Here is a 21,884-nt window from a genome sequence, read left to right as displayed (position 1 = left end):
TACTCAGCCTGTACCGATCCTGTGGAGTGTTATAATCAGCCCGTTCCGATCCTGTGGAGCCCTATACTCAGCTCGTAACTATCCTGTGGATTTCTGTACTCAGCCCGTACCGATCCTGCGGAGTCCTATACTCAGCCTGTATCAATCCTGTGGAGTCCTGTACTCAGCCCGTCCTGATCCTGTGCAGTCATATACTCATACCGATAGGATCCTGTGGAGTCCTATATTCAGCCGTACCGATCCTGTGGCGTACAATACTCAGCCCGTACCGATCCTGTGGAGTGTTATACTCAACCCGTACCGACCCTGTGGATCCCTATACTCACCCTGTAACGATCCTGTGGAGTCCTATACTCAGCCCAAAACGATCATGTGGAGTCCTATACTCAGCCCGTACCGGTCCTGAGGAGTCCTATACTCAGCCCAAACGATCCTGTAGAGTCCTATACTCAACCAGTACTGATCCTGTGGAGTTCTGTACTCAGCTTTCCAATCCTGTGATCCTGTGGAGTTCTGTACTCAGCCCGTAACGATCCTATGGAGTTCTGTCCTCAACCCATACCAATCTTGTGGAGTTCTATACTCAGCTCGTACTGATCCTGTTGAGTCCAATACTCAGCCCGTACCGATCCTGTGCAGTTCTGTACTCAGCCCGTATAGATCCTGTTCAGTCTTGTACTCAGCCCATACCGATAATATGGAGTCCTATACTCAGACCGTACCGACCCTGTGGATATCTATACTCAGCCCGTACCGATCCTGTTCAGTCCTATACTCATACCGATAGGATCCTGTGGAGTCCTATATTCAGCCGTACCGATCCTGTGGAGTACAATACTCAGCCCATACCGATCCTGTGGAGTATTATACTCAGCCCGTACCGATCCTGTGGAGCCCTATACTCACCCTGTAACGATCCTGTGTAGTCATATACTCAACGCGTAACGATCCTGTGGAGTCCTATACTCAGCCCGTACTGATCCTGTGCAGTCCTATTCTCAGCCCGTATCGATCCTGTGGAGTCTAATACTCAGCCCGTATCGGTCCTTTGGAGTCCTATACTCAGCCCATATCGATCCTGTGGAATACTATACTCAGCCCTTATCGATCCTGTGGAGTCCTATACTCAGCCCGTACCGATCCTGTGAAGTCCTATACTCAGCCCGAAACGATAATGTGGAGTCCAATACTCAACCTGTACCGATCCTGTGGAGTTCTGTACTCAGCTCGTACCGGTCCTGTGGAGTCCTATATTCACCCCCGAAACGATCCTGTGCAGTCCTATACTCAACCTGTACCGATCCTGTGGAGTTCTGTACTCAGACCATACCGATCCTGTGGAGTTCTATACTCTGCTCGTACCGATCCTATGGAGTCCAATAATCACCCTGTTCTGATCCTGTGCAATTCTGTATTCAGCCTGTACCGATCCTGTGGAGTCCTGTACTCAGCCCTTAAAGGTCCTGTGAAGTCCTATACTCAGCCCAAACGATCTTGTTGAGTCCTATACTCAACCTGTACCGATCCTGTGGAGTTCTGTACTCAGCCCGTACCAATCCTGTGATCCTGTGGAGTTCTGTACTCAACCCGTAACGATCCTGTGGAGTTATGTCCTCAACCCATACCAATCTTGTGGAGTTCTATACTCAGCTCGTACTGATCCTGTGGAATCCAATACTCAGCCCGTACCGATCCTGTGGAGTGCTATACTCAGCCCGTATCGATCCTGTGGAGTGCTATACTAAGCCTGTACGGATCCTGTAGAGTTCTATACACTGCCCGTACCGATCCTGTGGAGTCCAATACTCAGCCCGTACCAATCCTTTGGAGTCCTATACTCAGCCCGTACCGATCCTGTGAAGTCCTATACTCAGCCGGAAACGATAATGTGGAGTCCAATACTCAACCTGTACCGATCCTGTGGAGTTCTGTACTCAGCTCGTACCGGTCCTGTGGAGTCCTATATTCAGCCCGAAACGATCCTGTGCAGTCCTATACTCAACCTGTACCGATCCTGTGGAGTTCTGTACTCAGCTCATACCGATCCTGTGGAGTCCTATTCTCAGCCCGTATCGATCCTGTGGAGTCCAATATTCAGCCTGTATCGGTCCTGTCGAGTCCTATACTCAGACCATACCGATCCTGTGGATATCTATACTCAGCCCGTACCAATCCTGTGGAGTGCTATTTTTAGCCAAAACTGATCCTGTGAAGACCTAAATTAAACCCGTGCCGATCTTTTCAAGTCCTATACTCAGCCCATACCGATTGTGTGGAGTCCTATACTCAGCCCGTACCGATCCTGTGGAGTGTTATACTCAGCCCGTACTGATTCTGTGGACTCCTATACTCAGCTCGTACTGATCCTGTGGAATCCAATACTCAGCCCGTACCGATCCTCTGGAGTGCTATACTCAGCCCGTACCGATCCTGTGGAGTGCTATACTAAGCCTGTACGGATCCTGTAGAGTCCTATACACTGCCCGTACCGTTCCTGTGCAGTCCAATACTCAGCCCGTACCAATCCTTTGGAGTCCTATACTCAGCCCATACTGTGGGAACCGACCTGTGAGATTTATTTTTATTTAATTTATATGAATTTATATTTACGTTAATTTATATACTTCGATAGCAATTTGTATAATGATAAGTGGACTGTATTTCTGCAATAATCTCAATCTCACAAATCGATCCTCTACACATTAGGGGGGGTTTATATTTATATATATGCAGCCAATCAAACTACAGTATTAACTACATACATTGAAGAGGTTCCTTATCTTATAGTACAGCAGGTTAGTCAACCAGGTATAACTAGGGTGTAGACACCAAATTATCCTCTTTGAGGTAGCTTCCATCACCCAGTAACTGGTGCACAAAATCATGCTTCCTCGTCTTGACCTGTCAAAAGGGCGCTAGCTGTAAAGCCAGATTCTATATATGACAAGCTATATCAGAGAAAACTGTACATGGAACATTGAAGACCTGGCTTAATTACCTTTAGTTTGAGGCGATTTCGCGTTCTAACCGGCTAACCCTACCCAATGACATTAATGGCCACTAATGATAGATAATGGGTTTCGGAAAGAACACTTAACTTGATTTGATGACAGCGTGTTGAAAATGGTACACTTTTGGTTTCCATAACACTACGTCCAAGTAAATTTAACAGGAGCCGAATTTGCTCCCGTGTGAGCCTCTGGTCTCAATATAAACAATGGCTGCCCTCCTTCCCCACTGACGCCTGGCTTACATTGTCCAGATGACGGAAAGTGATAGAAGGGTCACATTTACTCTACTTTAATATTGATAATTAAGTTAATTTATATGAGATGTTTTTATGATGGTAAAGTCCAAAGACTAATGTATTTAAGAATAATTCCCACCATAATAGGTGGTGAATTATAATAGTGTGTGGTGATGATATCCCGTTTTCTATAGACGGTAATTCCACTACAAGTTACGTTTTCTATGGGTAACTTGTTTATACAACACAGCTCTTATCTGTCTGTATGATATTATTATTAAATGGTGTCGGATTTTCCGACACGTACCGATCCTGTGGAGTGTTATACTCAGCCCGTTCCAATCCTGTGGATGCCTTAACTCAGCCCGTACCGATCCTTTAGAGTCCTATACTCAGCCCGTATCGATACTGTGGAGTGTTATACTCAGCCCGTTCCGATCCTGTGGAAGCCTTTACTCAGCCCGTACCGATCCTGTGGAGTCCTATACCCAGCCCGTACTGATCCTGTGCAGTTCTGTACTCAGCCCGTACTGATCCTGTGCAGTCCTAAACTCATACCGATAGGATCCTGTGGAGTCCTATATTCAGCCATACCGATTATGTGGAGTACAATACTCAGCCCATACCGATCCTGTGGAGTGTTATACTCAGCCCGTACCGATCCTGAGGAGCTCTATACTCACCCCGTAACGATCCGTTGGAGTCCTATACTCAGCGCGTAACGATCCTGTGTAGTCCTATACTCAGCCCGTACCGATCCTGTGCAGTCCTATTCTCAGCCCGTATCGATCCTGTGGAGTCCAATATTCAGCCCGTATCGGTCCTGTCGAGTCCTATACTCAGACCATACCGATCCTGTGGATATCTATACTCAGCCCGTACCAATCCTGTGGAGTGCTATTTTCAGCCAAAACTGATCCTGTGAAGACCTAAATTAAACCCGTGCCGATCTTTTCAAGTCCTATACTCAGCCCATACCGATTGTGTGGAGTCCTATACTCAGCCCGTACCGATCCTGTGGAGTGTTATACTCAGCCCGTACTGATTCTGTGGACTCCTATACTCAGCTCGTACTGATCCTGTGGAATCCAATACTCAGCCCGTACCGATCCTGTGGAGTGCTATACTCAGTCCGTACCGATCCTGTGGAGTGCTATACTAAGCCTGTACGGATCCTGTGGAGTCATATCCACTGACCGTACCGATCCTGTTGAGTCCAATACTCAGCCCGTACCAATCCTCTGAAGTCCTATACTCAGCCTGTACCGATCCTGTGGAGTGTTATACTCAGCCCGTTCCGATCCTGTGGAAGCCATTACTCAGCCCGTACCGATCCTGTGGAGTCCTATACCCAGCCCGTACCATTCCTGTGCAGTTCTGTACTCAGCCCGTACCGATCCTGTTCAGTCCTGTACTCAGCCCATACCGATAATATGGAGACCTATACTCAGACCGTACCGATCCTGTTCAGTCCTGTACTCAGCCCATACCGATAATATGGAGTCCTATACTCAGACCGTACCGATCCTGTGGATATCTATACTCAGCCCGTACCAATCCTGTTATCCTGTGGAGTTCTGTACTCAGCCCGTAACGATCCTGTGGAATTCTGTCCTCAACCCATACCAATCTTGTGGAGTTCTATACTCAGCTCGTACTGATCCTGTTGAGTCCAATACTCAGCCCGTACCGATCCTGTGCAGTTCTGTACTCAGCCCGTACCGATCCTGTTCAGTCCTGTACTCAGCCCATACCGATAATATGGAGTCCTATACTCAGACCGTACCGATCCTGTGGATATCTATACTCAGCCCGTACCGATCCTGTTCAGTCCTATACTCATACCGATAGGATCCTCTGGAGTCCTATATTCAGCCGTACCGATCGTGTGGAGTACAATACTCAGCCCATAACGATCCTGTGGAGTGCTATTTTCAGCCCATAATGATCCTGTGAAGATCTAAATTAGGCCCGTGCCGATCCTTTGGAGTCCCATACTCAGCCCATACCGATTGTGTGGAGTCCTATACTCATACCGATAGAATCCTGTGGAGTCGTATATTCTGCCATACCGATCCTGTAGAGTACAATACTCAGCCCGTACAGATCCTGTGGAGTGTTATACTCAGCCCGTAACGATCCTGTGGAGTCCTATACTCACCCTGTAACGATCCTGTGGAGTCGCATAATCAGCCAAAAATGATCATGTGGAGTCCTATACTCAGCCCGTACCGGTCCTGAGGAGTCCTATACTCAGCCCAAACGATCCTGTAGAGTCCTATACTGAACCTGTACCGATCCTGTGGAGTTCTAAACTCAGCCCGTACCAATCCTGTGATCCTGTGGAGTTCTGTACTCAGCCCGTAACGATCCTGTGGAGTTCTGTCCTCAACCCATACCAATCTTGTGGAGTTCTATACTCAGATCGTACTGATCCTGTTGAGTCCAATACTCAGTCCGTACCAATTCTGTGCAGTTCTGTACTCAGCCCGTACCGATCCTGTTCAGTCCTATACTCATACCGATAGGATCCTGTGGAGTCCTATATTCAGCCGTACCGATCCTGTGGAGTACAATACTCAGCCCATACCGATCCTGTGGAGTGTTATACTCAGCCCGTACCGATCTTGTGGAGCCCTATACTCACCCTGTAACGGTCCTGTGGAGTCCTATACTCAGCGCGTAACGATCCTGTGGAGTCCTATACTCAGCCCGTACCGATCCTGTGCAGTCCAATTCTCAGCCCGTATGGATCCTGTGGAGTCCAATACTCAGCCCGTATCGGATCCTGTGGAGTCCTATACTCAGCCCGTATCGATCCTGTGGAATACTATACTCAGCCCTTATCGATCCTGTGGTGTCCTTTACTCAGCCCGTACCGATCCATTGAAGTCCAATACTCAACCTGTACCGATCTTGTGGAGTTCTGTACTCAGCTCGTACCGATCCTGTGGAGTCCAATACTCACCCTGTACCGATCCTGTGCAGTTCTGTACTCAGCCTGTACCGATCCTGTGGAGTCCTGTACTCACCCCGTAAAGGTCCTGTGAAGTCCTATACTCAGCCCAAACGATCCTGTAGAGTCCTATACTCAACCTGTACCAGTCCTGTGGAGTTCTGTACACAGCCCGTACCAATCCTGTGATCCTGTTGAGTTCTGTACTCAGCCATCATGTACTTCAGTTCTGTACTGAATATCACAGTGTTCAAGAGAGAACTGGATAAGCACCTCCAAACGATACCTGATCAACCAGGCTGTGACTCATACGTCAGGCTGCGAGCAGCCGCGTCTAACAGCCTGGTTGATCAGTCCAGCAACCAGGAGGCCTGGTCGACGACCGGGCCGCGAGGACACTAAGCCCCGGAAGCACCTCAAGATAGCCTCAAGGTAGCCCGTAACGATCCTCTGGAGTTCTGTCCTCAACCCATACCAATTTTGTGGAGTTCTATACTCAGCTCGTACTGATCCTGTGGAGTCCAATACTCAGCCCGTACCGATCCTGTGCAATTCTGTACTCAGCCCGTACCGTTCCTGTTCAGTCCTGTACTCAGCCCATAGCGATAATATGGAGTCCTATACTCAGACCGTACCGATCCTGTGGATATCTATACTCAGCCCGTACCAATCATGTGGAGTGCTATTTTCAGCCCATACTGATCCTGTGAAGACCTAAATTAAGCCCGTGACAATCCTTTCAAGTCCTATACTCAGCCTGTACCGATCCTGTGGAGTGTTATACTCAGCCCGTACTGATTCTGTGGATTCCTATACTCAGCTCGTACTGATCATGTGGAATCCAATACTCAGCCCGTACCGATCCTGTGGAGTGCTTTAATCAGCCCGTACCGATCCTGTGGAGTGCTATACTAAGCCTGTACGGATCCTGTAGATTCCTATACACTGCCCGTACCGATCCTGTGGAGTCCAATACTCAGCCCGTACCAATCCTTTTTAGTCCTATACTCAGCCCGTAACGATCCTGTGGAGTGTTATACTCAGCCCGTTTCGATCCTGTGGATGCTTTTACTCAGCCGGTACCGATCTTTTGGAGTCCTATACTCAGCCCGTACCGATCCTGTGGAGTGTTATACTCAGCCTGTTCCGATCCTGTGGAAGCCTTTAATTAGCCCGTACCGATCCTGTGGAGTCCTATACCCAGCCCGTACTGATCCTGTGCAGTTCTGTACTCAGCACGTACCGATCCTGTGGAGTCCTTTACTCAGACCAAAGCGATCATATGGAGACCTATAATCAGCCCGTACCGATCCTGTGGAGTTTTATACTCACCCGTACCGATCCTGCGGAAGCCTTTATTCAGCCCATACAGATCCTGGGGAGTCCTATACCCAGCCCGTACCGATCCTGTGCAGTTCTGTACTCAGCCCGTAACGATCCTGTGGAGTCCTGTACTCAGCCCGTACTGATCCTGTGCAGTCCTATACTCATACCGATAGGATCCTGTGGAGTCCTATATTCAGCCATATTGATCCTGTGGAGTACAATACTCAGCCCATACCGATCCTGTGGAGTGTTATACTCAGCCCGTACCGATCCTGAGGAGCTCTATCCTCACCCCGTAACGATCCTGTGGAGTCCTTTACTCAGCGCCTAATGATCCTGTGGAGTCCTATACTCAGCCCGTACCGATCCTGTGCAGTCCTATTCTCAGCCTGTATCGATCGAGTGGAGTCCAATACTCAGCCCGTACCGATCCTGTGCAGTTCTGTACTCAGCCCGTACCGATCCTGTTCAGTCCTGTACTCAGCCCATACTGATAATATGGAGTCCTATACTCAGACCGTACCGATCCTGTGGATATCTATACTCAGCCCGTACCAATCCTGTGGAGTGCTATTTTCAGCCCATACTGATTCTGTGAAGACCTAAATTAAGCCCGTGCCGATCTTTTCAAGTCCTATTCTCAGCCCATACCATACGTGTGAAGTCCTATACTCAGCCCGTACCGATCCTGTGGAGTGTTATACTCAGCCCGTACTGATTCTGTGGATTCCTATACTCAGCTCGTACTGATCCTGTGGAATCCTATACTCAGCCCGTACCGATCCTGTGGAGTGCTATACTCAGCCTGTACGGATCCTGTAGAGTCCAATACACTGCCCGTACCGAACCTGTGGAGTCCAATACTTAGCCCGTACCAATCCTTTGAAGTCCTATACTCAGCCCGTACCGATCCTGTGGAGTGTTATACTCAGCCCGTTCCGATACTGTGGAAGCCTTTACTCAGCCCGTACCGATCCTGTGGAGTCCTATACCCAGCCCGTACGGATCCTGTGCAGTTCTGTACTCAGCCCGTATCGATCCTGTGGAGTTCTGTACTCAGACCGAAGCGATCCTATGGAGTCCTATAATCAGCCCGTACTGATCCTGTGGAGTTTTATACTCAGCTCGTACTGATCCTGCGGAAGCCTTTACTCAGCCCTTACCGATCCTGTGGAGTCCTATACCCAGCCCGTACTGATCCTGTGCAGTTCTGTACTCAGCCCGTACCGATCCTGTGGAGTCCTGTACTCAGACCAAAGCGATCCTATGGAGTCCTATAATCAGCCCGTACCGATCCTGTGGAGTTTTATACTCAGCCCGTACCGATCCTTCGGAGTCCTATACTCAGCCTGTATCAATCCTGTGGAGTCCTGTACTCAGTCCGTACTGATCCTGTGCAGTCCTATACTCATACCGATAGGATCCTGTGGAGTCCTATATTCAGCCATACCGATCCTGTGGAGTACAATACTCAGCCCGTACCGATCCTGTGGAGTGGTATACGCAGCCCGTTCCGATCCTGTGGAGCCCTATACTCACCCCGTAACGATCCTGTGCAGTCCTATTCTCAGCCCGTATCGATCCTGTGGAGTCCAATACTCAGCCCGTATCGGTCCTGTGGAGTCCTATACTCAGCCCGTATCGATCCTGTGGAGTCCTATACTCAGCCCGTACCGATCCTGTGCAGTCCTATTCTCAGCCCGTATCGATCCTGTGGAGTCCAATACTCAGCCCGTGTCGGTCCTGTGGAGTCCTATACTCAGCCCGTATCGATCCTGCGGAATCCTATACTCAGCCCTTATCGATACTGTGAAGTCCTATACTCAGCCCGTACCGATCCTTTGAAGTCCTATACTCAGCCCGAAACGATCATGTGGAGTCCTATAATCAGCCCGTACCGATCCTGTGAAGTCCTATACTCAGCGCGTAACGACCCTGTGGAGTCCTATACTCAGCCCGTATCGGTCCTGTGGAGTCCTATACTCAGCCCGTATCGATCCTGTGGAGTCCTATACTCAGCCCGTACCGATCCTGTGCAGTCCTATTCTCAGCCCGTATCGATCCTGTGGAGTCCAATACTCAGCCCGTGTCGGTCCTGTGGAGTCCTATACTCAGCCCGTATCGATCCTGCGGAATCCTATACTCAGCCCTTATCGATACTGTGGAGTCCTATACTCAACCTGTACCGATCCTATGGAGTTCTGTACTCAGCCCGTATCGTTCCTGTGGAGTCCTATAATCAGCCCGTACCGATCCTGTGAAGTCCTATACTCAGCGCGTAACGACCCTGTGGAGTCCTATACTCAACCTGTACCGATTCTGTGGAGTTCTGTACTCAGCCCATACCGATCCTGTGCAGTTCTGTACTCAGCCTGTACCGGTAATATGGAGTCCTATACTCAGCCCGTATCGATCCAGTGGAGTCCAATACTCAGCATGTATCTGTCCTGTGGAGTTCTATACTCAGCCCGTATCGATCCTGTGGAGTCCAATACTCAGCCCATACCAATCCTGTGCAGTTCTGTACTCAGTTCATACCAATTCTGTGGAGTCCTAGACTCAGCCCGTACCGATCCTGTGGAGTCCTATACGCAGCTTGTTCCGATCCTGTGGAGTCCTATATTCAGCCCGTACCGATCCTGTGCAGTCCTATACTCAGCCCGTAACAATCCTGTGGAGTGCTAAATTCAGCCCGTACCGATCCTGTGCAGTCCTACTCAGCCTGTAACGATCCTGTGGACTGCAGTACTCAGCCCGTACCGATCCTGTTGAGTGCTACACTAAGCCTGTACCAATCCAGTGCAGTCCGATACACTGGCATATCAATTCTGTGGAGTCTAATACACTGGCATACCAATCCTGTGGAGTTCTATACTCAGCCCGTGCCGATCCTGTGGAGTCCCACACTCAGGCCGTACCGATCCTTTGGAGTCCTATACTCCGCACGTACCGATCCTGTGGAGTCCAATACTCAGCCCATACCAATCCTGTGCAGTTCTGTACTCAGTTCATACCAATTCTGTGGAGTTCAAGACTCAGCCCGTACCGATCGTGTGGAGTCCTATACGCAGCTTGTTCCGATCCTGTGGAGTCAGGATATATTCAGCCCGTTCCGATCCTGTGGAGCCTTATACTCAGCCCGTAACGATCCTATGGAGTCCTATACTCAGCCCCAACCGATCCTGTTGAGTCCTATACCCAGCCCGTACCGATCCTGTGGAGTGTTATACTCAGCCCGTACCGATCCTGTGGAGTCCTATACTCAGCCCGTATCGATTCTGTGGAGTCCTATACTCAGCCCGTACCGATCTTGTGGAGTCCTAAAATCAGCCCGTACCGATCCGGTGAAGTCCTATACTCAGCTCGTAACGATCCTGTGGAGTAATATCCTCAGCCCGTACCAATCCTGTTCAGTTTTATACTCAGTCCATACCGATCCTGTGGAGACCTATACTCACCCCGTAACGATCCTGTGGAGTCCTATACTGAGCCTGTACCGATCCTGGGCAGTCCTATACTCAGCGTGTACCGATCCTGTGCAGTCCCATACTCAGCCCGAACCGATCCTGTGGAGTCCTCTATTCAGCCCGTACTGATCCTGTGGAGTCCTATATTCAGCCCGTATCGATCCTGTGGATTCCAATACTCTGCCCGTACCGATCCTGTGAAGTTCTGTACCCAGCCCATACCAATCCTGTGGAGTTCTATACTCAGCTCGTACCGATCCTGTGTAGTCCAATACTCAGCCCGTACCGATCCTGTGCAGTTCTGTACTAAGCCCGTACAGATCCTGTGGAGTCCTATATTCAGCCCGTATCGATCCTGTGGAGTCCAATACTCAGCCCGTACCGATCCTGTGGAGCCCTATACTCAGCATGTAACGATCCTGTTGAGTGCTATACTCAGCCTGTACTGATCCTGTGAAGCCCTATACTCACAGTGTAACGATCCTGTGGAGTCCTATACTCAGCCCGTGTCAATCCTGTGGAGTCCAATACTCAACCCGTATCGGTCCTGTGGAGTCCTATACTCAGCCCATATCGATCCTGTGGAGTCCAATACTCAGCCCGTATCGGTCCTGTGGTGTCCTATACTCAGCCAGTATCGATCCTGTGGAGTCCTATTTTCAGCCCGTACCGATCCTGTGAGGTCCTATGCTCAGCCCATACCGATCCCTTGGAGTCCTATACTCAGCCCGAAACGATCCTGTTGAGTGCTATTCTCAGCCCGTGCCGATCAATGGAGTGTTATACTCAGCCCATACCGATCCTGTGGAGCCCTATACTTAGCCTGAAACGATCCTGTTGAGTGCTATTCTCTGCCCGTACTGATTCTTTGGATTCCTACACTCAGCTCGTACTGATCCTGTGGAATCCTATACTCAGCCTGTAGCAATCCTGTGGAGTGCTATACTATACTAAGCCTGTACCGATCCTGTGGAGTCCAATACACTGCCCGTACCAATCCTGTGGAGTCCAATACTCAGCCCACACCAATCTTTGGAGTCATAGATATACTCAGCCCATACCGATCCTGTGGAGTTCTATACTCAGCCCGTACCGATCCTGTGGAGTCCTGTACTCAGCCCGAACCGATCCTATGGAGTACTATTCTCAGCCCGTACCGATCCGTTGGAGTACTATACTCAGCCCGTACCGATCTTGCGGAGTCCTATACTCAGCCAGTATCAATCCTGTGGAATCGTGTTCTCAGCCCGAACTGATCCTGTGCAGTCCTATACCCATACCGATAGGATCCTATGGAGTCCTATATTCAGCCCGTACCGATCCTGTGAAGTCCAATACTAAGCCTTTACCGATCCTGTGGAGTCCTATAACCAGCCTGTATGAATCCTGTGGAGTCCTGTACTCAGCCCGTACTGATCCTGTGCAGTCCTATACTCATACCGATAGGATACTGTGGAGTCCTATATTCAGCCCGAACCGATCCTATGGAGTCCCATAATCAGCCCATACCGATCCTGTGGAGTCCTATACCCAGCCCGTATCGATCCTGTGGATTCCTATATTCAGCCCATACCAATCCTGTGCTGTTCTGTACACAGTTCATACCGATCCTGTCGAGTCTTATACTCAGCCCGTACAGATCCTATGGAGTCCTATTCTCAGTCCGTACCGATTCTGTGGAGTCCTATACTCTGCCCGTACCGATCCTGTGGAGTGTTATACTTAGCCCGTACCGATCCTGTGGAGTGTTATACTCAGCCCGTTCCAATCCTGTGGAGTCCTATACTCAGCCCATACCAATCCAGGGAGTCCTCTACTCAGCCCGAAACAATCCTGTGGAGTTCTATATTTAGCCCTTAAAAATCCGGTGGAGTCCTATACTCAGCCCGTACTGATCCTGTGCAGTACTATACTCAGCCCTTAACAATCCTGTGGAGTGCTATATTCAGCCCGTACCGATCCTGTGCAGTCCTACTCAGCCCGTAACGATCCTGTGGAGTGCAGTACTCAGCCCGTACCGATCCTGTTGAGTGCTACACTAAGCCTGTACCAATCCTGTGGAGTCCTATACTCAGCCCGTACAGATCCTGTGAAGTCCTATACTCAGCTCGAACCGATCCTGTTGAGTGCTATATTCAGCCCATACCGATCCTATGAAGACCTAAATTCAGCCCGTGCCGATCCTGTGGAGTCCTAACTAAGCCCGTACCGATCCTTTGGAGTCCTATACTCAGCCCATACTGATCCTGTGGAGTGTTATACTCAGCCCGTTCCGATCCTGTGGAGCCCTATACTCAGCCCATAACGATTCTGTGGAGTTCTGTACTCAGCCCGTACCGATCCTGTGGAGTCCTGTACTCAGCCCGTATCGATCGTGTGGATTCCTATACTCAGCCCGTACCGATCCTGTGGAGTTTTATACTCAGCCCGAACCGATCCTGTGGAGCCCTATACTCAGCCCGTAACGATCCTGTTGAGTGATATACTCAGCCCGTACTGATTCTGTGGATTCCTGTACTCAGCTCGTACTGATCCTGTGGAATCCTATACTCAGCCCGTACCGATTCTGTGGAGTGCTAAACTAAGCCTGTACCGATCCTGTGCAGTTCTGTACTCATCCCGAACCGATCCTGTGGAGTCCTATACACTGCCCGTACCGATCCGGTGAAGTACAATACTCAGCCCATACCAATCCTTTGGAGCCCTATACTCAGCCCGTACTGATCATTTGGAGTGCTATACTCAGCCCGTACAGATTCTGGGTTAGACTATACTAAGCCTGCACCAATCCTGTTCAGTCCTATACACTGCACGTACCGATCATGTGGAGCTCTATACTCAACCCGTAACGATCCTGTGGAGTGCTATACTCAGCCCGTACCGATTCTGGATTAGACTATACTAAGCCTGTACCGATCCTGTGGAGTCCTAAAATCAGCCCGCACCGATCCGGTGGAGTCTTATACTCAGCTCGAAACGATCCTGTGGAGTGATATACTCAGCCTGCACTGATCCTCTTGAGTTTTATACTCAGCCCATACCGATCCTGTGGAGCCCTATACTCACCCCGTAACGATCCTGTGGAGTCCTATACTCAGCCTGTACTGATCCTGTGGTGTCCTATACTCAGCGCGTACCGATCCTGTGGGGTCTTATAATCAGCCCATAGCGATGCTGTGGAGTTTTGTACTCAGCCAGTACCGATCCTGTGGAGTTCTATACTCAGCCCATACGGATCCTGTGGTGTCCTATATTCAGCCCGTACCGATCCTGTGGAGTCCTATACTCAGCCCATACCGATCCTGTGGAGTCCTATAGCCAGCCCGTATCGATCCTGTGGAGTCCTATACTCAGCCCGTATCAATCCTGTGGAGTCCTATTCTCAGCCCATACCGATCCTGTGGAGTCCTATACTCAGCCCGTATCGATCCTGTGGAGTCCTATTCTCAGCCCATACCGATCCTTTGGAGTCCTATACTGAACCCGTAACGATCCTGTTGAGTGCTATACTCTGCCCGTACTAATTCTTTGGATTCCTATACTCAGCTAGTACTGATCCTGTGGAATCCTATACTCAGCCCGTACTGATCCTGTGGAGTGCTATACTCAGCCTGTACCGATCCTGTGGAGTGCTATAGTATACTAAGCCTGTACCGATCCTGTGGAGTCCTATACACTGCCCGTACCGATTCTGTGGAGTCCAATACTCAGCCCAAACCAATCCTTTGGAGTCCTAGCTATACTCAGCCCATACCGATCCTGTGGAATTCTATACTCAGCCAATACCGATCATGTGGAGTCCTATACCCAGGCTGTACCAATGCTGTAGAGTCCTGTACTCAGCTTGTACCGATCCAGTGGAGTCCTGTACTCAGCCCGAACCGATCCTATGGAGTACTATACTCAGCCCGTACCGATCCTGCGGATTCCTATACTCAGCCTGTATCAGTCCTGTGGAATCCTGTTCTCATCCCGTACTGATCCTGTGCAGTCCAATACCCATACCGATAGGATCCTATGGAGTCCTATTCTCAGCGCGTACCGATCCGGTGGAGTCTTATATTCAGCCCATATCGATAATGTGGAGTACAGTACTCAGCCCCTACCGATCCTGTGCAGTCCTATATTCAGCCCGTACCGATCCTGTGGAGTCCAATATTCAGCCCGTATCGATCCTGTGGAGTCCAATACTCATCCCGTATCGGTCCTGTGGAGTCCTATACCCAGGCCGTTTCGGTCCTGTGGAGTCTTATACTCATCCCGAACCGATCCTGTGGTGTCCTAAATTCAGCCCGTACCGATTCTGAAGAGTCCTATACTCTGCCCATACCGATCCTGTGGAGTCTGATACTCAGCCCGTATCGATCATGTGGAGTCCTATACTCAGCCCGTACGGGTCCTGTGGAGTCCTATACTCAGCCTGAAACGATCCTGTGGAGTCCAATGCTCAACCTGTATCGATTCTGTGGAGTCCTATACTCAGCCTATACCGATCCTGTGGAATCCTATACTCAGCCCGTACCGGTCCTGTGGAGTCCTGTACTCAGCCTTAAACGATCCTGTGGAATCCAATCCTCAACCTGTATCGATCCTGTGGAGTTCTGTACTAAGCTCGTACCGATCCGGTGGAGTTCTGTACTCAGCCCGTACCAATCCCGTGGAGTTCTATACTCAGCTCGTACCGATCCTGTGGAGTGCTATATTCAGCCCATACCGATTCTGTGAAGACCTAAATTCAGCCTGAACCGATCCTGTGGAGTGTTATACTCAGCCCGTACCGATCCTGTGGAGCCCTATACTCAGCCCGTAACGATCGTGTTGAGTTCTATACTCAGCCCATACTGATTCTGTGGATTCCTATACTCAGCTTGTACTGATCCTGTGAAATCCTTTACTCATCATGTACCGATCCTTTGGAGTGCTACACCCAACCCGGACCGATCCTCTGGAGTGCTATACTAAGCCTGTACCGATCCTGTGGAGTCCTATACACTGCCCGTACCGATCCTGTGGAGTCCTATACTCAGCCAGTACCAATCCTGTTGAGTCCTATACTCAGCCCGTACCGATCCTGTGAGTTCTATACTCAGCTCGTACCGATCCTGTGGAGTTCTATACTCAGCCCATACGGATCCTGTGGTGTCCTAAATTCAGCCCGTACCGATCCTGTTGAGTCCTATACTCAGCCCATACCGATCCTGTGGAGTCCTATACTCATCCCGTATCGATGATGTGCTGTCCTATAGTCAACCCGTATCGATCCTGTGGAGTCCTATACTCAGCCCGAACCGATCCTGTGGTGTCCTAAATTCAGCCCGTACCGATCCTGTGGAGTGCTATGCTCAGCCCATACCGATCCTGTGGAGTCCTATTACTCAGCCCGTACCGGTCCTGTGGAGTCCTATGCTCAGCCCGAAACGATCCTGTGGAGTCCAATGCTCAACCTGTACCGATCCTGTGGAGTTCTGTACTCAGCCCATACCAATCCCTTGGAGTTCTATACTCAGCTCGTACCGATCCTGTGGAGTTCTATACTCAGCCCATACGGATCCTGTGGTGTCCTAAATTCAGCCCGTACCGATCCTGTTGAGTCCTATACTCAGCCCATACCGATCCTGTGGAGTCCTATACTCATCCCGTATCGATGATGTGCTGTCCTATAGTCAACCCGTATCGATCCTGTGGAGTCTTATATTCAGCCCGAACAGATCCTGTGGTGTCCTAAATTCAGCCCGTACCGATCCTGTGGAGTGCTATGCTCAGCCCATACCGATCCTGTGGTGTCCTAAATTCAGCCCGTACCGATCCTGTGGAGTGCTATGCTCAGCCCATACCGATCCTGTGGAGTCCTATACTCAGCCCGTACCGGTCCTGTGGAGTCCTATGCTCAGCCCGAAACGATCCTGTGGAGTCCAATGCTCAACCTGTACAGATCCTGTGGAGTTTTGTATTCAGCCCATACCAATCCCTTGGAGTTCTATACTCAGCTCGTACCGATCCTGTGAAGTCCGATATTCAGCCCGTACCGATCCTGTGCAGTTCTGTACTCATCCCGAACCGATCCTGTGGAGTCCTATACACTGCCCGTACCGATCCTGTGAAGTACAATACTCAGCCCATACCAATCCTTTGGAGCCCTATACTCAGCCCGTACTGATCATTTGGAGTGCTATACTCAGCCCGTATAGATTCTGGGTTGGACTATACTAAGCCTGTACCAATCCTGTTGAGTCCTATACACTGCACGTACCGATCATGTGGAGCTCTATACTCAACCCGTAACGATCCTGTGGAGTGCTATACTCAGCCCGTACCGATTCAGGATTAGACTATACTAAGCCTGTACCGATCCTGTGGAGTCCTAAAATCAGCCCGCACCGATCCGGTGGATTCTTATACTCAGCTCGAAACGATCCTGTGGAGTGATATACTCAGCCCGTACTGATCCTGTTGAGTTTTATACTCAGCCCATACCGATCCTGTGGAGCCCTATACTCACCCCGTAACGATCCTGTGGAGTCCTATACTCAGCCTGTACTGATCCTGTGGAGTCCTATACTCAGCGCGTACCGATCCAGTGGAGTCTTATAATCAGCCCATAGCGATACTGTGGAGTTTTGTACTCAGCCAGTACCGATCCTGTGGAGTTCTATACTCAGCCCATACGGATCCTGTGGTGTCCTAAATTCAGCCCGTACCGATCCTGTGGAGTCCTATACTCAGCCCATACCGATCCTGTGGAGTCCTATAGTCAGCCCGTATCGATCCTGTGGAGTCCTATACTCAGCCCGTATCAATCCTGTGGAGTCCAATACTCAGCCCGTATCGGTCCTGTGGAGTCCTATACTCAGCCCATATCGATCCTGTGGAGTCCTATTCTCAGCCCATACCGATCCTTTGGAGTCATATACTGAACCCGTAACGATCCTGTTGAGTGCTATACTCTGCCCGTACTGATTCTTTGGATTCCTATACTCAGCTAGTACTGATCCTGTGGAATCCTATACTCAGCCCGTACCGATCCTGTGGAGTGCTATAGTATACTAAGCCTGTACCGATCCTGTGGAGTCCTATACACTGCCCGTACCGATTCTGTGGAGTCCAATCCTCAGCCCAAACCAATCCTTTGGAGTCTTAGCTATACTCAGCCCATACCGATCCTGTGGAATTCTATACGCAGCCAATACCGATCATGTGGAGTCCTATACCCAGGCTGTACCAATGCTGTAGAGTCCTGTACTCTGCTTGTACCGATCCAGTGGAGTCCTGTACTCAGCCCGAACCGATCCTATGGAGTACTATTCTCAGCCCGTACCGATCCTGCGGATTCCTATACTCAGCCTGTATCAGTCCTGTGGAATCCTGTTCTCATCCCGTACTGATCCTGTGCAGTCCAATACCCATACCGATCGGATCCTATGGAGTCCTATTCTCAGCGCGTACCGATCCGGTGGAGTCTTATATTCAGCCCATATCGATAATGTGGAGTACAGTACTCAGCCCCTACCGATCCTGTGCAGTCCTATATTCAGCCCGTACCGATCCTGTGGAGTCCAATATTCAGCCCGTATCGATCCTGTGGAGTCCAATACTCATCCCGTATCGGTCCTGTGGAGTCCTATACCCAGGCCGTTTCGGTCCTGTGGAGTCTTATACTCATCCCGAACCGATCCTGTGGTGTCCTAAATTCAGCCCGTACCGATTCTGAAGAGTCCTATACTCTGCCCATACCGATCCTGTGGAGTCTGATACTCAGCCCGTATCGATCATGTGGAGTCCGATACTCAGCCCGTACGGGTCCTGTGGAGTCCTATACTCAGCCTGAAACGATCCTGTGGAGTCCAATGCTCAACCTGTATCGATTCTGTGGAGTCCTATACTCAGCCTATACCGATCCTGTGGAATCCTATACTCAGCCCGTACCGGTCCTGTGGAGTCCTGTACTCAGCCTTAAACGATCCTGTGGAATCCAATCCTCAACCTGTATCGATCCTGTGGAGTTCTGTACTAAGCTCGTACCGATCCGGTGGAGTTCTGTACTCAGCCCGTACCAATCCCGTGGAGTTCTATACTCAGCTCGTACCGATCCTGTGGAGTGCTATATTCAGCCCATACCGATTCTGTGAAGACCTAAATTCAGCCTGAACCGATCCTGTGGAGTGTTATACTCAGCCCGTACCGATCCTGTGGAGCCCTATACTCAGCCCGTAACGATCGTGTTGAGTTCTATACTCAGCCCATACTGATTCTGTGGATTCCTATACTCAGCTTGTACTGATCCTGTGAAATCCTTTACTCATCATGTACCGATCCTTTGGAGTGCTACACCCAACCCGGACCGATCCTCTGGAGTGCTATACTAAGCCTGTACCGATCCTGTGGAGTCCTATACACTGCCCGTACCGATCCTGTGGAGTCCTATACTCAGCCAGTACCAATCCTGTTGAGTCCTATATTCAGCCCGTACCGATCCTGTTGAGTCCTATACTCAGCCCATACCGATCCTGTGGAGTCCTATACTCATCCCGTATCGATGATGTGCTGTCCTATAGTCAACCCGTATCGATCCTGTGGAGTCCTATACTCAGCCCGAACCGATCCTGTGGTGTCCTAAATTCAGCCCGTACCGATCCTGTGGAGTGCTATGCTCAGCCCATACCGATCCTGTGGAGTTCTATACTCAGCCCGTACCGGTCCTGTGGAGTCCTATGCTCAGCCCGAAACGATCCTGTGGAGTCCAATGCTCAACCTGTACCGATCCTGTGGAGTTCTGTACTCAGCCCATACCAATCCCTTGGAGTTCTATACTCAGCTCGTACCGATCCTGTGGAGTTCTATACTCAGCCCATACGGATCCTGTGGTGTCCTAAATTCAGCCCGTACCGATCCTGTTGAGTCCTATACTCAGCCCATACCGATCCTGTGGAGTCCTATACTCATCCCGTATCGATGATGTGCTGTCCTAAAGTCAACCCGTATCGATCCTGTGGAGTCTTATATTCAGCCCGAACCGATCCTGTGGTGTCCTAAATTCAGCCCGTACCGATCCTGTGGAGTGCTATGCTCAGCCCATACCGATCCTGTGGAGTCCTATACTCAGCCCGTACCGGTCCTGTGGAGTCCTATGCTCAGCCCGAAACGATCCTGTGGAGTCCAATGCTCAACCTGTACAGATCCTGTGGAGTTTTGTATTCAGCCCACACCAATCCCTTGGAGTTCTATACTCAGCTCGTACCGATCCTGTGAAGTCCGATATTCAGCCCGTACCGATCCTGTGCAGTTCTGTACTCATCCCGAACCGATCCTGTGGAGTCCTATACACTGCCCGTACCGATCCTGTGAAGTACAATACTCAGCCCATACCAATCCTTTGGAGCCCTATACTCAGCCCGTACTGATCATTTGGAGTGCTATACTCAGCCCGTATAGATTCTGGGTTGGACTATACTAAGCCTGTACCAATCCTGTTGAGTCCTATACACTGCACGTACCGATAATGTGGAGCTCTATACTCAACCCGTAACGATCCTGTGGAGTGCTATACTCAGCCCGTACCGATTCAGGATTAGACTATACTAAGCCTGTACCGATCCTGTGGAGTCCTAAAATCAGCCCGCACCGATCCGGTGGATTCTTATACTCAGCTCGAAACGATCCTGTGGAGTGATATACTCAGCCCGTACTGATCCTGTTGAGTTTTATACTCAGCCCATACCGATCCTGTGGAGCCCTATACTCACCCCGTAACGATCCTGTGGAGTCCTATACTCAGCCTGTACTGATCCTGTGGAGTCCTATACTCAGCACGTACCGATCCAGTGGAGTCTTATAATCAGCCCATAGCGATACTGTGGAGTTTTGTACTCAGCCAGTACCGATCCTGTGGAGTTCTATACTCAGCCCATACGGATCCTGTGGTGTCCTAAATTCAGCCCGTACCGATCCTGTGGAGTCCTATACTCAGCACATACCGATCCTGTGGAGTCCTATAGTCAGCCCGTATCGATCCTGTGGAGTCCTATACTCAGCCCGTATCAATCCTGTGGAGTCCAATACTCAGCCCGTATCGGTCCTGTGGAGTCCTATACTCAGCCCATATCGATTCTGTGGAGTCCTATTCTCAGCCCATACCGATCCTTTGGAGTCATATACTGAACCCGTAACGATCCTGTTGAGTGCTATACTCTGCCCGTACTGATTCTTTGGATTCCTATACTCAGCTAGTACTGATCCTGTGGAATCCTATACTCAGCCCGTACTGATCCTGTGGAATGCTATACTCAGCCCGTACCGATCCTGTGGAGTGCTATAGTATACTAAGCCTGTACCGATCCTGTGGAGTCCTATACACTGCCCGTACCGATTCTGTGGAGTCCAATCCTCAGCCCAAACCAATCCTTTGGAGTCTTAGCTATACTCAGCCCATACCGATCCTGTGGAATTCTATACGCAGCCAATACCGATCATGTGGAGTCCTATACCCAGGCTGTACCAATGCTGTAGAGTCCTGTACTCTGCTTGTACCGATCCAGTGGAGTCCTGTACTCAGCCCGAACCGATCCTATGGAGTACTATACTCAGCCCGTACCGATCCTGCGGATTCCTATACTCAGCCTGAATCAGTCCTGTGGAATCCTGTTCTCATCCCGTACTGATCCTGTGCAGTCCAATACCCATACCGATAGGATCCTATGGAGTAATATTCTCAGCGCGTACCGATCCTGTGGAGTCTTATATTCAGCCCATAAGGATAATGTGGAGTTCAGTACTCAGCCCCTACCGATCCTGTGCAGTCCTATATTCAGCCGTACCGATCCTGTGGAGTCCAATATTCAGCCCGTATCGATCCTGTGGAGTCCAATACTCATCCCGTATCGGTCCTGTGGAG

The sequence above is a fragment of the Procambarus clarkii genome, chromosome 29, assembly GCF_040958095.1.
Source record: "Procambarus clarkii isolate CNS0578487 chromosome 29, FALCON_Pclarkii_2.0, whole genome shotgun sequence".
NCBI lineage: Eukaryota > Metazoa > Arthropoda > Malacostraca > Decapoda > Cambaridae > Procambarus > Procambarus clarkii.
Note: the sequence above shows the minus strand (reverse complement) of the source record.